Source organism: Rhinolophus sinicus, linkage group LG03 (assembly GCF_036562045.2).
Source record: "Rhinolophus sinicus isolate RSC01 linkage group LG03, ASM3656204v1, whole genome shotgun sequence".
Taxonomy (NCBI): domain Eukaryota; kingdom Metazoa; phylum Chordata; class Mammalia; order Chiroptera; family Rhinolophidae; genus Rhinolophus; species Rhinolophus sinicus.
The window spans coordinates 38,532,687-38,546,607 of NC_133753.1; the positions used below are offsets into that span (position 1 = coordinate 38,532,687).

A 13,921-nucleotide genomic window follows, 5' to 3' on the forward strand; every position below is an offset into this window, starting at 1 on the left:
AATATGCATACCACTGAGGCATATCTTGGGGTGGCTCATTCTGAACCCCCACAAAAGGAATATACTTTATAGGGTTGTTGGAATTACTAAATCAGATGACATCTGGAGAGTTCTTAGAACCTGGTGAGGGCTCAGTAAAAGCTTATTACCCTACCTGTATATGTTTATTATAAATGCTTGTAATTACAAACCGCCCTACAGCTCACAATTTATAACTCAGGAAACAGATTATTTTCGCAGCAGGGCTTGTCTTACCTTGAAAGATGTTAATACTCCCCACCTTGACCTAACCCCCGAGCGTGGTGGTTGTCCATGTGAAGATGTCCTAGCTTCACAAAGGCTGGGTTCCAGTCGTCCTACCCCTGCATGTGTCTGTAGACCCTGGAACACGGAATGGCTCATGGCTCCTATTAGATGATCTGGACTTTTGAGGTATCTGCACTCAAATGTTCTTCATCATTGACTCCTTCCGCTGGGCAAATTCCTTGGAGTAGAACAGCAGGTTTATATGGTAGGTGTATGTTTAACTTTTTAAGAAACTGCCAGCTGTTTTCCAATGTGGTTGTACCAGCTTACATTGTAACTGAGCAAAGAGTTTGTCCCCTTGGTGCGGCAGATGCCAATTGCCCTGACGCCAGGGTGCAGTGAAAGAAAGTGGCGTTTGTGGTGTGGCGCTCCACACAGGAGAACAGGCAGCTTGTGCCAGAAAACCCGAACTCCCTGATGGTTTACAGAGTAAAAATCATAAGCCATCATAAGTAAGGGGTTTTGGGGTCATGGGTGAAACTGATTGGTCAAGAGTGAGGTAAGCACAGTAAATCATAATTTCAGGTCTTAAGGTCAGCTTCAGTGTCCCTAGGCAAGGGTGTCATTCTTCTTTAGGGCTCAGGAGCTGAAACACTTAGGGCATGATGTTATCTTCAGCTTAACATACCTTATGACTATCAGATCCTGGCCATGCTGGGGCTACATGTTAAATCAAGATCATACATTAAAGCGGGAGCCTCGGTTTCATATTCTCACCTGTTCCAATTGTACAATCTCCCCAGGTATGTTTTTTATTCTTCCCTACACGTCCAAGTCAGTGCTTTTCACACTTGAAAAAAATATATGTAGTTTTTTAAGAAGCAGGACCTTAAAATATGTAAAAGGTCATACCCAGACTCCCCATAAATAAAGCAGATAGAGAGATAGAGGCAATGAGCATGTGGAGCCTGAAGCCCTGAGGCACCTCTGCCCACTCCAGGGCCCAGGGAAGCACAGAGTGAAGTCCCCGCTGTAGGTTACAAGCACTAGTGAGGTTCAGTCAGCTCTAACTTTCAGTTGAGTTCTGGGCCTGCCAGAGGCGTGGGGATACCGTGCAGGCCCTGACCACCCATGTCTCTGCCAGCCGTGCTGAAAGCCTTCTGTAGGGCCATCCAACTGGTAGCCCAGAGTGAGCCCCTCAGGCAGGCCAAACACAGCAGCCTGGCCAGGGAGATGATGTTTGTTGCTGGATGGAAAAGGTCTTTGAGGATATGGATACTCCCATTCTCCCACCATGGCATGTCCATCAAACTTGCTTCATCCAAGACAAATATCAGAAGCTGTGCAACTCCAGACACCAGGAACAAAGAAACAAATTGGGAACATTGTGCGTGAAAAAGATTTTAATAAAGATCGAACTGGCTCCGTGCGTAGATTCTGTCACTCTTCTTATTCTGATCTTGACAGTGATGTAGGTTGAAAATGAAAAGGCTGAGCCTGAGGAGATTCATATTCCTGGCACTGACAGGCCAAGTGCAGCCTAAATAACGGCTGATGACAGAGGTGCCCCTGTAGGGGTACTTCAGGGGCACCTCCTGCCCTCAGTGGGTCTCCCACATCTGCCCTCAGCCGCCCAGTCCCGACTGGCTCAGGGCCCCCACAGTGAGGTTTCTCTGTGGGCCTGTGGGAGCCAGATGAAAGCAGATGTCTACGTCTTCTAATTTCACTCAGCTCTCTGGGGCAGGGGCCTGAGGAACTGCGTTTTCACCAGGCTCTCTGCATGCTCCTTCCTCCTCCTCCTATTATTTATTATGGAAAATTTTAAACATATACAAAAGTTGATAGAATAATATCAAGAACCCTATGTAACTGCAGCTGAGCTTCAACAGTTACCAAAATGGACACTTTTGTGTCATCTCTGCCCTGACTCACGTCCCGCCCCCCTTCCATTTTGAATCAAACCTCAGACATCATATTATTTCATCCATAGACAAGTTCGTATGTATGGCTGAAATAAGGGTGGGTTTTTTTTGTGTGTTTTGTTTTTCAGACATAACCACACTATCATTATCTCACCTAAAAAATGAGCAATGGTTTCTGGGTGTTTCTTAGGCAGTCAAATGTGAAAACCACTGTCCAAAGCTCTCTTGTCAAATTGAGCGGTCACTTCCTGTGGTAGCAGGAACCACACCTGACACAGGTTGGAGGAGGGTGCTCATTTTTAAAGAAAGCTGGCACGAGCTCTCCTTCTGAAAAGTCACACTCACAAGAAAAAAAACAACGCAAAATTGGGCTGACGACTGGCGTTGCAAAAGAGTCTCCGGGTCTTAGGCTCAGGAAACTGAGAATCTTATAGTAGAAGCCTTCTATTTATTTTTCAAACCATTTTTTAATTTTAACTAAAGGTAAGTGGGAGGCCGCTCTTGAGTTCCCTAGAAATAGTCCCTGGGGCTCCCAGTATGATGTCACTCTGTAAGCTCCCTGACAAGACCCTGGGTTTCCAACGTCCAGTCAGAAAACGTGGGTTTGGTTTATAGTTTACATGCTGTGTAGTTTCCTTGTCTGTGTTATACAGATGACAACCCTTGTCCGAATAAGCTTGTAGGGTTGTTTGCTGGAAATAATGACAGTAGATGCCGTGCCTGGTACCCATGCTGGAGTCCTGAGAGGGTGTGGTGTTCTGTTCATGAGGCTTCCTTTACCTGGCTGTGCTCACTGCCCACCAGGAGCCTTCCAGACAGCTTTACAGGCCCCGCCTTCACTTCCAGATCCCTAGTCATTGTTTCTTCCAGGTGCTGAGCAGGAGCCAGCTGGGCTTCCCTGACACCCAGAGCCCCAAGGCTGCTGGGCAGTGCACGCCCTTTCCCTACTTGCCCTTCTTCCGGAACCCTCTATAGTGTGTGGTGTGGATCTCCTGGCTGACTAGCTTTGTCCCTCACCGGGGAAGGTGCTGTTGCCCACACATGTCAGTACCCTCAGAAGTAAGACTGCTGTGGCCTTGGCTCACCCGGTGTCCCTTGACTCCAGTGGGGGACAGGGAAAGAGGAGAGAGCTTTACTGGAGGAGGAGTTTGCACAAGGGGCAGCAGGACGACAGGCTGTGCTCTTGCCATCTCTGAGAGGCAAGTGCTGCTCAGTAGTAAGTGACCAGCAAGATGGGCTCGTCCATGTAGAACCCAGGGCAGTGGGGCAAAGTCACAAAGGTTCCCTGATACTAGAGTCTTCCTCCCAGCAAAACCCTGATTGTGTTCCTGTCTTAGGAGGGGCTAGTAGCTTTGAAGTCCTGGGGACAGAGGTCACTTTACTGCCTCCTTTTAGATGTCTGGCAAGGCTAGGGTACATTCCCAAAGGGCCTAGTCTGTCCAGAGCTGCTGCTTACTGGCCAGCAGGACATTCTACCCCTAGAGCCGGGAGGACTCCCATCCTCCCCAGACCCCATGCTCCCAAGGTGGTTCCTGAGAACCTGCTGGTGTGGCTCCTGTAAAGGTGTCTGGTACCTGCCTGGTGAATCCTAGTCATGACTGGGGGTTTGCCCAGCAGGTGCACACTGTGCGGGAGATGGCCTTGGCTTTGGCATCAGGGGGCATCACGTTCCCTTCCCTGCCAATGCAGGGGGTTAGGGCGGGGGGGAAGGTCAGTTGGTACAACCATAATAGATGGAAGTTTGATGACATCTCTCAAAATCACAAACACCCGTCCAATATCCTTTAACCCAGAAATTCCACTTGTGCAAAAGGACATGTGTACAAGGAGATGCACTGCAGTGTATTTGTAATAGCAGGAGATTGGCAACATCTAAATGCCTCAGTAGTGGGCAAGTTAAATGACCTGGGGTTATTCTGTACAATAGACTCCTGAAAAGAAAGAGGCAGCTCTATGCGTTTACTGCTACAGAGCTTCAGTGATATTATTGAGTGAAAAAGGCAAGATTGAGATATGCTACCTTTTGGAATGCTACTCTTTGTGCTTAAAAAAAAAAACAAAAACCCTCCATTTATATGCATAGAATATATATGGACAAGTTGTAAGAAACTAAAAACCTAGGTTTGTCCTTGGAGTAGTGACCTAGGGAGACAGTGGTGGAAGGGAGATGTGTTTTTACTGTAAACTCCTTTGTAAAACTTGAGTTTTGTACCATTTGTTTGTGTTTAAAATAAGTAAATTTAAATAAAATCTCTGGTATTTATGGGCTGTGTGACTTTGGGCAAGTCAGAATCTAGATTTAAGTCACAGTGTTACAAGAAGGATGAAAACTAATGAATAAGAAGTGCCTTGTGCAGGATGTGGACATACGGGGGATTCAGCGAGGGAAGTTTTCATGATTTTTTATCATTATGTTTAATTTGTTACCCTCTGGATGCAGGGCAGGGAGAACAATCCCAGGCTAGAAGAGACAGTGATTTGGGAGACCTGGCGTGCCTCACAGACAAGGATGTTCTCTTTCTCATCTTCTTCCTCTTCAGCCTCCCCCCCACCCCCCCCCACCCCCAGCAAACTTACGCTGATTTGAATTGTGCTGCTCCAGGCGACCTCCTAGAACAAACGTACAAATAGCTGAGACGACACTGTCCACCAGAGGGCGTCAGCTGCTTCCCCTCTCATTTCTGGAGCCTCTTCTTGGGCTGCCAGCATGTGACAGGAGATTTGCCAGGGAAAATGTTTAAGGTGACCTTTTCCTCCTTGCTACGGACACTGAATGCATTGCTTAATGGTTCCTGTTAGGCCTAGAGGATTCCTGGTCACCAAATGTGCTGCAGAAACTGGCGTAACAACCCTGGGGATGTGTGTGTGTGTGTGTGTGTGTGTGTGTGTGTGTGTGCAGAACCCTGGGTTGTGAGTTGCAGGTCAGTTAGCCTCTGCTTGGGGATGACTCTGCCCTGAAATGGATCTAGCTGCCCCAGGCTTCTCCGTCCTGAGCAGTCAGGCTACAGGACCGTACCTTACATTTACAGAGAGCTGTACATTCCCAAATTCCTCCATCCTACCCTAGAGCACTGCGTTTCACTGGTCCTGTGCCTCCAACATTCCTCACCTCCCTGTGGCTTTATTAACAACATCTCCCCAGACAAGAGAAGGAAGGAATCCCCAAGAGAATTCCATGTTCCAGGTTTATCACACCTCAAATGTTGTTCCCTGCAGGGTGACACTCCCCAGCCCCTGCTGGACAGGGCACCACGTAGGCTGTGTCGGTGTCCTCTGCCTGCTCCTCCCCACTCACAGCACACAGAGAAGCGCTGGGGAACTTTTCTCTCAGCAGCCCCTCGGGGGCATCATCACGGGAGCTCATGGCTCCTGACTCTTAGATCAAGTCTCCAAGCTGTAGCCATGGCTGTGGAGTCCAAGGGGAGTGGAGCAATGGTCTGTGTGCAGGATGCTCGGGTTGGCTGGTGCGTCTAGGCCGGGGAGAGTTCTGACTTTGTAGCTTCTGACGCCTGACTTTGTCTGAGGGGGTGCAGACTGGACGGCACTTGGGGTTTGTAATAATGATCCTAACAACAAAGGCCACTATCACTCAAGAGCACGTGCTGTGTGTCACGTACTCTTCCAGGTGCTTCGCATACATCAGCTTATTTAACCCTCTGAATACAGAGGACTAAATACCTCATTGGGTATTTAATACCCTGCTAGGTATTACCCCTATTTCATAGATGGGGAAACTGAAGCACAGAGAGGCAAAGGGATTTACCCAAGGAAATATACTGGTAAATGGCATTACCAGGAACTGACTCAGGAAACGGGGCTCCGAAGCCTCAGGGGTTTGAAGCCAGTCTGTTCAGGTTGGCAGCACTTCAAGGTACCTAGACACAGAGCAATCCCATTTTAAAGGTGTAGGAAACTGGATTCGAAAATGAGCATAAAGCTTCTGGTTTTCTAGGATCTTCTTCAGGTCAAGGAAGGGAAAGCCCCATTTAGAATAAACCTGAAAAGCAAAGGACTGTGACTATGTCCCTGAGGTAGGCTTGGGGGTCACATCCAGGGAGCAGAAGGCCCTTACTTGCTCAGGAACCAGGGTTCTGTGGGCAGTTTCTCTAAATGTGCATCTGAGACCACGGGAAGCAGCAGGCACCTTCCATGCCACCATCAGCAGGAGAGGGGAAGTAGCTTGTCCCTCTGGGGCCTCCACTGGATACAGGGAGAGGCTGAGTTAAAGCTTCTTTGCTCAGGCACATCCAAAGGAAGTGGGTGAGAAGCCACCGCAGGCACTTTTGCTGCTCTAGCACCTCTTCCTCTTTTTTATTTTATTTTATTTTTTTGTCAGTCCCTCAAATAGTCAGGTTTGCTGGCTTCCTGCTGGTTCTCCACTGAACCCAGCCTTTGAATGGGAGACTGAGTCAGAGCAGGCTCAAACGTGCCCTGAAGGTGAGAACCATTGCTCATGAAAGCACCTGTCATAGCAGTAAATTCCCTTGCTTCTGAGGCTTTGAACCTGGAGTGATCCACAGGTTGTAGCCCAGCTGGAAATGAATGATGAAAGAAATTGGCCTGCTCACTGTCTACTGGGAGCTGGCAGAGGAGGCGAGTCCGACAAGATGAGGCTGGGTCTGGTTCTGAGACTGTAGCTAATCCACAGCACGCACGGGTGGGCCAGGTGGTCCCCTGGCCATCGTCAGGTGGTCCCCTGGCCATCCAGGACACTACCTCGTCGGAGACACCACTTTAATCTCCTCCAGACTTTGAGGATCCACAGAGAGGCAGTGAACCCAGATAAAATGACCAGAGTTTGCTTTTTAATGGGCCAACAGTGGGGATGGACATTGGTCAGACAGCAACCTAGGACCTTATCCACCTGGGCACAGAGTAGGATTGCACTTCCCAGCTCCCCTGAAGTTAGAGGTGGCCATGTGATTTGCTTTGGCTAATGACATGTGAGCTCACTTCTGGAAGAAGCCACATCCTTTTTTTCCTCTGTCGTGGCAAACATTAGTGCTCCACTTGGTGGCAGTTGTGCCAGCCTGGGTTCCAGTCAGCTATGTAGAGCGGAGGCCCTAGTTGACCTGTGATGGACATGCAACCCAGTGAGAAATAAGCCTCTGTGGTTTTAAGTCACTGAAATGTTGAGGGTGTCTGCTAATGCAGTATAATCTAACTTATGCTGACAGATACATGGATAATCAGATTGATGAATTCTGGCTAATGGATTACTTGGCTAACGTGTTAGGCATGACAAGGAACAAAATTTATTAACCTAATTAAAGTACACGTAATTTCCCAAATTGAATCTTTGTGGTAAGCATTGCAAGCACCATTGCAAGCCAGCAGGGGGAGAGATTTGGGAAGTAGCACTGAGCCTGCTAAAACCCCATTGCTTGTTCAGCCTGGTTTAGGGGATCCCAGAAGGGAGGGCACCCAAAGACGTCAGCAGAAGAGGAGAAGCAGGTTCCCTTGCTGTGTAATTCTCACACTTGGCTGCACGTTAGAATGGGAGAGTAAAACCCCCATGCCCTTGCCATGCCCCAGACCAACCTACAGCAGCTCGTAAAGCTCCCCATGTGATCAGTGTGCAGCCAGGCTGCGAACCACAGCTATGTGGATTCCTCCTCCTCAGCTAGGGACTTATTTTAGCTAATGCCTGAGGCCGTCCTTCTTTGTAGAATTCTACTGCCTGCATGTAACCTAGTATCTCAGGCTGCAACAGATGTTGGAAAGAAAAGGCCTGGAGATTCACCACAGTCTCCTTAGTGTGAGTGCTCATATGGGGGGGGGGGGAGTCTTGGAGCCTAAAACAGCCAGTCATGGTCCCCTTTTAGCAGGATTTTGGGGTAGACAGACTTGGATTTGAACCCTGCCCCTCTCTGTAACAGTTCTGTGACTTTAGACAAGTTGCTTAACATCTCTGAGCCTCAGTTTCCCCATCTGTAAAATGGGGACAATCTAATACCAACCTTACTGGCTTAACACAATGTATCTGCATCCCTGCTAGCTACTTATTGTTTCTCCCAAGTGACTTGTGCTGGATGATTAGGTAGGTCAAGTAGCATAAAAATTCCATCTGCTGCCCTTACCCCCAGCCCACGCCTTCCCTGGTAAATGGGACATCAGCTCCCCAAATGCCCAGGCCAGAAACTCGGGAGGCATTCTGGACTCTTCAGTCTCTCCTTCAATCCCCACGTCCAGTCCATCATTAATCATAATTATGCTGCCCCCAAAAAATCTCATAGATCTGGCCAGTTCTCTCTATTCCTACTGTCACTCCCTCAAATCTGTAGATTGTCTGAACTAATGCAGCAGCCCCTGGGGGGCCTCCCCAGCTCTACTTTGCCTCTCCTTTCATCCATTTCACAAAATGGAGACAGAGTGATCTTTCTAAAATATGAATCTCTCTACCAGATTTTAAAGCAAAAATTTAAGTTAAAATAATTAACACAATGGGGGTGCTGAATAGACAGACATATCATCGGAAAGAAAAACAGGAAGCCCAGTAATAGACCTAAATAGGTGGAGGAAGCTGGTATATTACAGAAGTGGCATTTCAAATCAGTGGAGGAAAGACAGATTATTCAATAAATAGCATAGGTACAACAGGGTAGCCATCTTCATATAGAAATAAAATTGGATCCATACCTCATACTTTGCACAAGGAATGGTTCAAAGATATAAATGTTAAAAAGTGAATCCTTAAAAGTACTAGAGGAAAACCTAGTATATCTCAGAGTGGAAAGGGCCTTTTAAAATATGATTCAAAATCCAGAAACCAAAAGAGAAAAGATCAAGACATTCAACTACATTAAAAAAAAAAACACCTCTCCATGGCCAACAACTACCATAGGCAAAACCAAAAGATAAACTGGAAAAAATACTCGTAATTTGTATCACAGAGCAAAAGTTAATTTCTACAATATACAAAAAGAGCCTCTATAAATTATTAGAAAAAAGGTCAATAACCCAATAGTAAAGTGGGCAAATATACAAACAGACAGTTCAAAGGAAATTACAAATGACTATTAAGCATATAAAAATATCCTCAACTTCACTCAAACATGGGAAATGCAAATGAAAAGGACATTCATTATTTTTCACTTATTAGATTGGAAAATATTTAAAAATTGGTGATATAGGAATTGCTGGAGGTGTAGGAAATAAAACACTGTCATCTAGGGGCGGCCAGTGAGCTCAGTTGGTTAGAGCACGATGCTCGTAACACCAGGGTTGCCAGTCCAATCCCCGCATGGGCCAGTGTGAGCTGCACCCTCCACAACTAGATGGAAACGACTACTTGGAACTGATGGGTCCTGGAAAAACACACTTAAAATAAATAAAAGTTAAAAAAAAAAACAACCACTGTCATCTTTTGCTGCTGGAAGTATACATTTATGGAAGGCAACTTAGGAAAAACTGGCAAAATGACGAATAATACCTGTGATGGTTAGTTTCATTTGTCAACTTGGCAAGGCTAAGTACTCAGTTATTTAACCAAACATTAATCTAGGTGTTGCTGTGAAAGTATTTTTCGGATGTGGATAACATTTACAATCAGTTGACATTAAGTAAGGATTAGCCTTGATGATGTAGTGGGCCTCATCCAATCAGTTGAAGATCTTAAGAGCAAAAACTGAAGTTTTGGGGAGAAGGAGAAATTCTGCCTCAAGACTTTCGCATCAACTCCTGCTTGAGTTTCCAGCCTGCTGGCCTGCCCTACAGATTTCAGACTTGCCAGCCCCCACAATTAAGTAATTCCTTAAAATTTCTCTCTTTCTCATATATGTGTATTTAATGGTGTTTCTCTGGAGAACACTGACATAATACCCTTTAATCCAGCAATCCCACTTTGTCATTATGGGCACCCTTCACACATGTACAATGACCCATGTACAATTTACTTCATTGGGGTCGTGTTTGCAATAGAAAGAGTGAAGGCAACCAGAGTGTCCATCCGTAAGGGACATTAAGAAGCCACATTAATTCACAGAGTGCAACCTGCATAGCCATCAAAACATATGAGGCCAGTATTAGGTGGGTGCAAAAGTGACTGCGGTGTTTGCAATTATTTTTAACCTTTGAAACTGCAATCACTTTTGCACCAATGTAATAGTATAGAATGGTTTCCAAAACTGATTTGAGTGAAAAAAGGAAACTACCACACAATAAAGAACAGTGTGCACACCATGCTCTTTTGTGGGTAGAAAGGGAGAAAAACATATCAGTGTTTGTACATGTATGAAATATCTCTTGGTGGGAGCACCAGAAACTAACACTGAAAACCACCAGAGAGGGGCACTGGGTGATTGGTCACAGGACAGGAGGGGGACACTTTGCCATATGCCCTTTGGTTTCACAAAACAAAACCCTTACCGCTGATCCTACTGCTGGCAGACAAGGGCCCCTGTGGTCCTTCATGACCCTGCCACTGCCTCCAGCCTGTCCTCATGCCTAACCCGCCCCCCCCCCCGTCCCCATTCTCTGCGTTCTCTATCCCAGTTCTATATTTACTCACTTCTGTTCCTCAAACTCACGTGACTCACGCTGTAAATCTGGAATGACTCCGAGGCCCTCTCCAAGAGCTTCTGCTTGTCCTCGGGGTTGCTCCCTTTCTTCAAAGGGACCTGGGTGGCTGTGCCAGGGAAGAGTGAAGCAGTTCCCCCCCCACCCGTCCTCTTATGGATACCCTGACCTTTGGGCTCAGGTAATTCAGGGTGAAAGGACAGCATTGGGAGCCTGTTGAAGCATCTCAGGTTTTCTCAGGTGGGCATAGGGAAGAGGCCTCACTATAACTGGATTTTACCTGCCATCTCTGGACCATGTCTTGAAAGTGTCCTCTGTCCCCAGACATGGAGCTGGTCAGCACCCAATCCTCAGGAAATTCTTTTGTGTGAGAAAGATAGCAAATCTGGGACTTCCCCCTTGAGTCTTCTCTGGGGAGATGGGTGTGGAAGCACACATGGATAAATGCAGTGTATTGCAGGTGAATGAGAGCTTGGATTCTGTCATAGGGGGGCAAAGTGGAGTAGGTTAGGAAGTGAAGCAATCTGGACCCCACGCACAGGAACGGAAGAAAGCAGTAGGGTGTGTGGTCTCGAATTTGGCAGCGGATGAGGGAAATGATTTGTCGTGTATGCACGTGGTTTCTCTCATCCACAATTTGCTGTCTTTGTACCTATTTCATCTTGGATGAGTTAGAGGCTTGTTGTTCATACCAAAAGGGAGTCTAGTACAGGTACAGGCACAGGAAATCCATGTTTAGCCTTTGCCCAGTGAACAGATCTGGGATAATCATAACAGAAAGCAAAGTGGTGAGGACCGATGGGACAAATTTGATTTTGGGATTTTGTAGGTTCATCTGACTTTACTCTGGAGCCTGTTAGAATTTACGACACGGAAAACTGGAACGATTTCCCAAGGATGTGGGTGCAAACAGGGACACCCAATCCCAATTGTGGTCCCCACAGGGGGTTTTAACTGGAACCTCTGGGCCATCTTGAGTTCCAACAGCTCTGGTGGGACCATTGCACTCATGAAAGCTCAGATGTTGTTTCTCCTGGATTGGACTTGAAAAAATAAAACCTCAAAAAACTGTGGAACACACTATTTAAAAACATGTACTCTGAGTCAAGCATAAACACAACGCTGTCTTTTTATAAAGTCTGAGCTTTATAAGGTTGCCAAAATATTTCTCCATCGGTTTTTAAATTGAAGTAGAAACCACTTAAGAGTGAAAAATATTCCGTGGAGGAGATTCTCTCACACTGAATCCCCAGGTTTACATCACAGAGAAGTCAGTGTCTGTACACCAGAGCTCGGGGGGTCAAGGCATGCTGGAGGGAACCACTGAGCCAGGGTGACGCCTGGGAGGGAGCTGTCAAAGGTCAACTGCTTCCGTGGAGCTCCTCAGTAACAACAGACGTCATGCTTCAGTTTTGCCAAAGTTCCCATTTTCCCAGTCACCCACGTTTCCTACTTCATGTACCTGTGTCCCAAACGTGTAGACACACACACACACACACACACACACACAGAGGAAACATCCTCCATTCTCTTTCTGGGCCGGAAACTGAGACTGTGGAGTGTGAAGACCATGGTTTTAGGATTGCTATGGGAACAGTACTCTAGCTTGACCCGTTTTGAAAGACTAGGTTCAGGCTCTAACCTACCCCCTACCAGTTCCATTACCTTCTGGACCCTTTCCTTCCTTCCAACATGTTCTCTTTCTCAACTCTTTTCAGCTCTTAGAAATGACAAGTGAACAAAGCACTCACCATCCTCGGGCCAACTTCTCAGCATTTCTCAGACCACAGGGTCCCTTCTCTGCCATGTTGTGGGCATTGCTGGCCTGGGTGAGGGGAAATGCTGGCAGCAGGATTTGCATCGTCTCATCTGAGTGTAGTTTCCCAGACTGATTTTGCAGGCTGACTTTAGAGTTTAGGGAACTAGAACACAGCTACTTTATAGCAATTTGACAGAATGATTTTGTCTATTGAATCTAGTACATTACTTGGGGGCTTATAATTTTTTCTTTTACTTTTATGGTATTTTACAGCAGATTTGGACTATGTGGATCAGAAATAAACAGCCATCACCCTAAGTAGAGTCACAAATGGTTTGAGAAGCACTTGAGTGTGCTGGGATGTCCTAGAGTTACTACTGAGGATTGAGAGGCTGAGGTGCCCAGGGAAGGGCTGGTTTTCAAGGACGGAGCTATGTGGATGGAAGTGCTTGTAGAAGCCAGTGGAGGTATTTGTGAGATCAGTGCTGGAGTGTGATATATATGCTAGCGTTGCCCAGCGGAAAAAGGGAAATGGACAAAGTATGGGCTGCTACACTGTGCTCTGGGTGGGCCAGCTCCACATTTTTCTAGAGGAGGATTGGGTTTGGTTACGCGTGAGACAGATTCTCACTGCCCTCACCTCAAACTCTGGTGACGATAGATTTTGGAAAGATTGAGAGTCAGGGCCACCAACAGATGGAGGGACTGTTGAAGGGACGAAGGTGCTTTCATGAGTTTGGATTCTTCTCTTTGTATTGGTGGATCAGCGCCTTTCTCATTAGGGTAGAGGGCATGAGCATATAGAACCCATCTGTGCCCCTTCTGGGCTCCTGAGTCAAACCCATTGCAGCCTCTTCCAAACCAGTATGCTATATAGGTGTTAATTATCCCTCTTCAATAAATAGAATTCAATCTGACTTGGGGAGGAGGGGGCTGTTGGAGGGAGTCCTAAAAGCTTTACTATATGAATAATTTCTGCACCAGGATTGAACATTCTGCTGCAAACTCGTTGGTGAAGAGCTATAACTGTGTTGATAAAAATGGCTGACTAACCCTGTTGCAGGCATGGGGCTGAGCCCTTTATGTTGCCTCTCCTTTCATCTCACAATGCTTACATTTACCCTCATTCCACACATTTCAAAAGTGAGGCTGGACTTTTCTCTTGTGCACTGTCCCCCCTTCCCTTTAGAATACTGAGTCATACAGTGAGATATAGCTCATTTGGGTTATAAAAATTTAACTTCAGGAAGAATTTAACATCTCAGCTTACGAGGTATTTCTTCGTGTTTCTAGGGACCATTTTAGATTTTGCATGTCTCTTGAGCAGCTTGAACCTTGGGAAAAGAGAGATGCCATGTGGTCATTGTCACAGCATCAAGCTGTGGTTGCCTCAGAGAAATCTTGCATTACTGGGTTACTAGGCTTTAGTGGCAATAACTTTGATAGCCTATGTTTTAACTTTTCTTTTTTGGATTAG

The 13,921-nt window shown here is 46.4% G+C and overlaps 1 protein-coding gene across 4 annotated transcripts in view; it reads left to right on the forward strand.

Annotated features, from left to right (window-relative positions):
• GCH1 (GTP cyclohydrolase 1) overlaps positions 1 to 13,921 on the forward strand; it is a 139,981-nt gene that overhangs the window by 63,438 nt on the left and 62,622 nt on the right. The window lies entirely within an intron of this gene.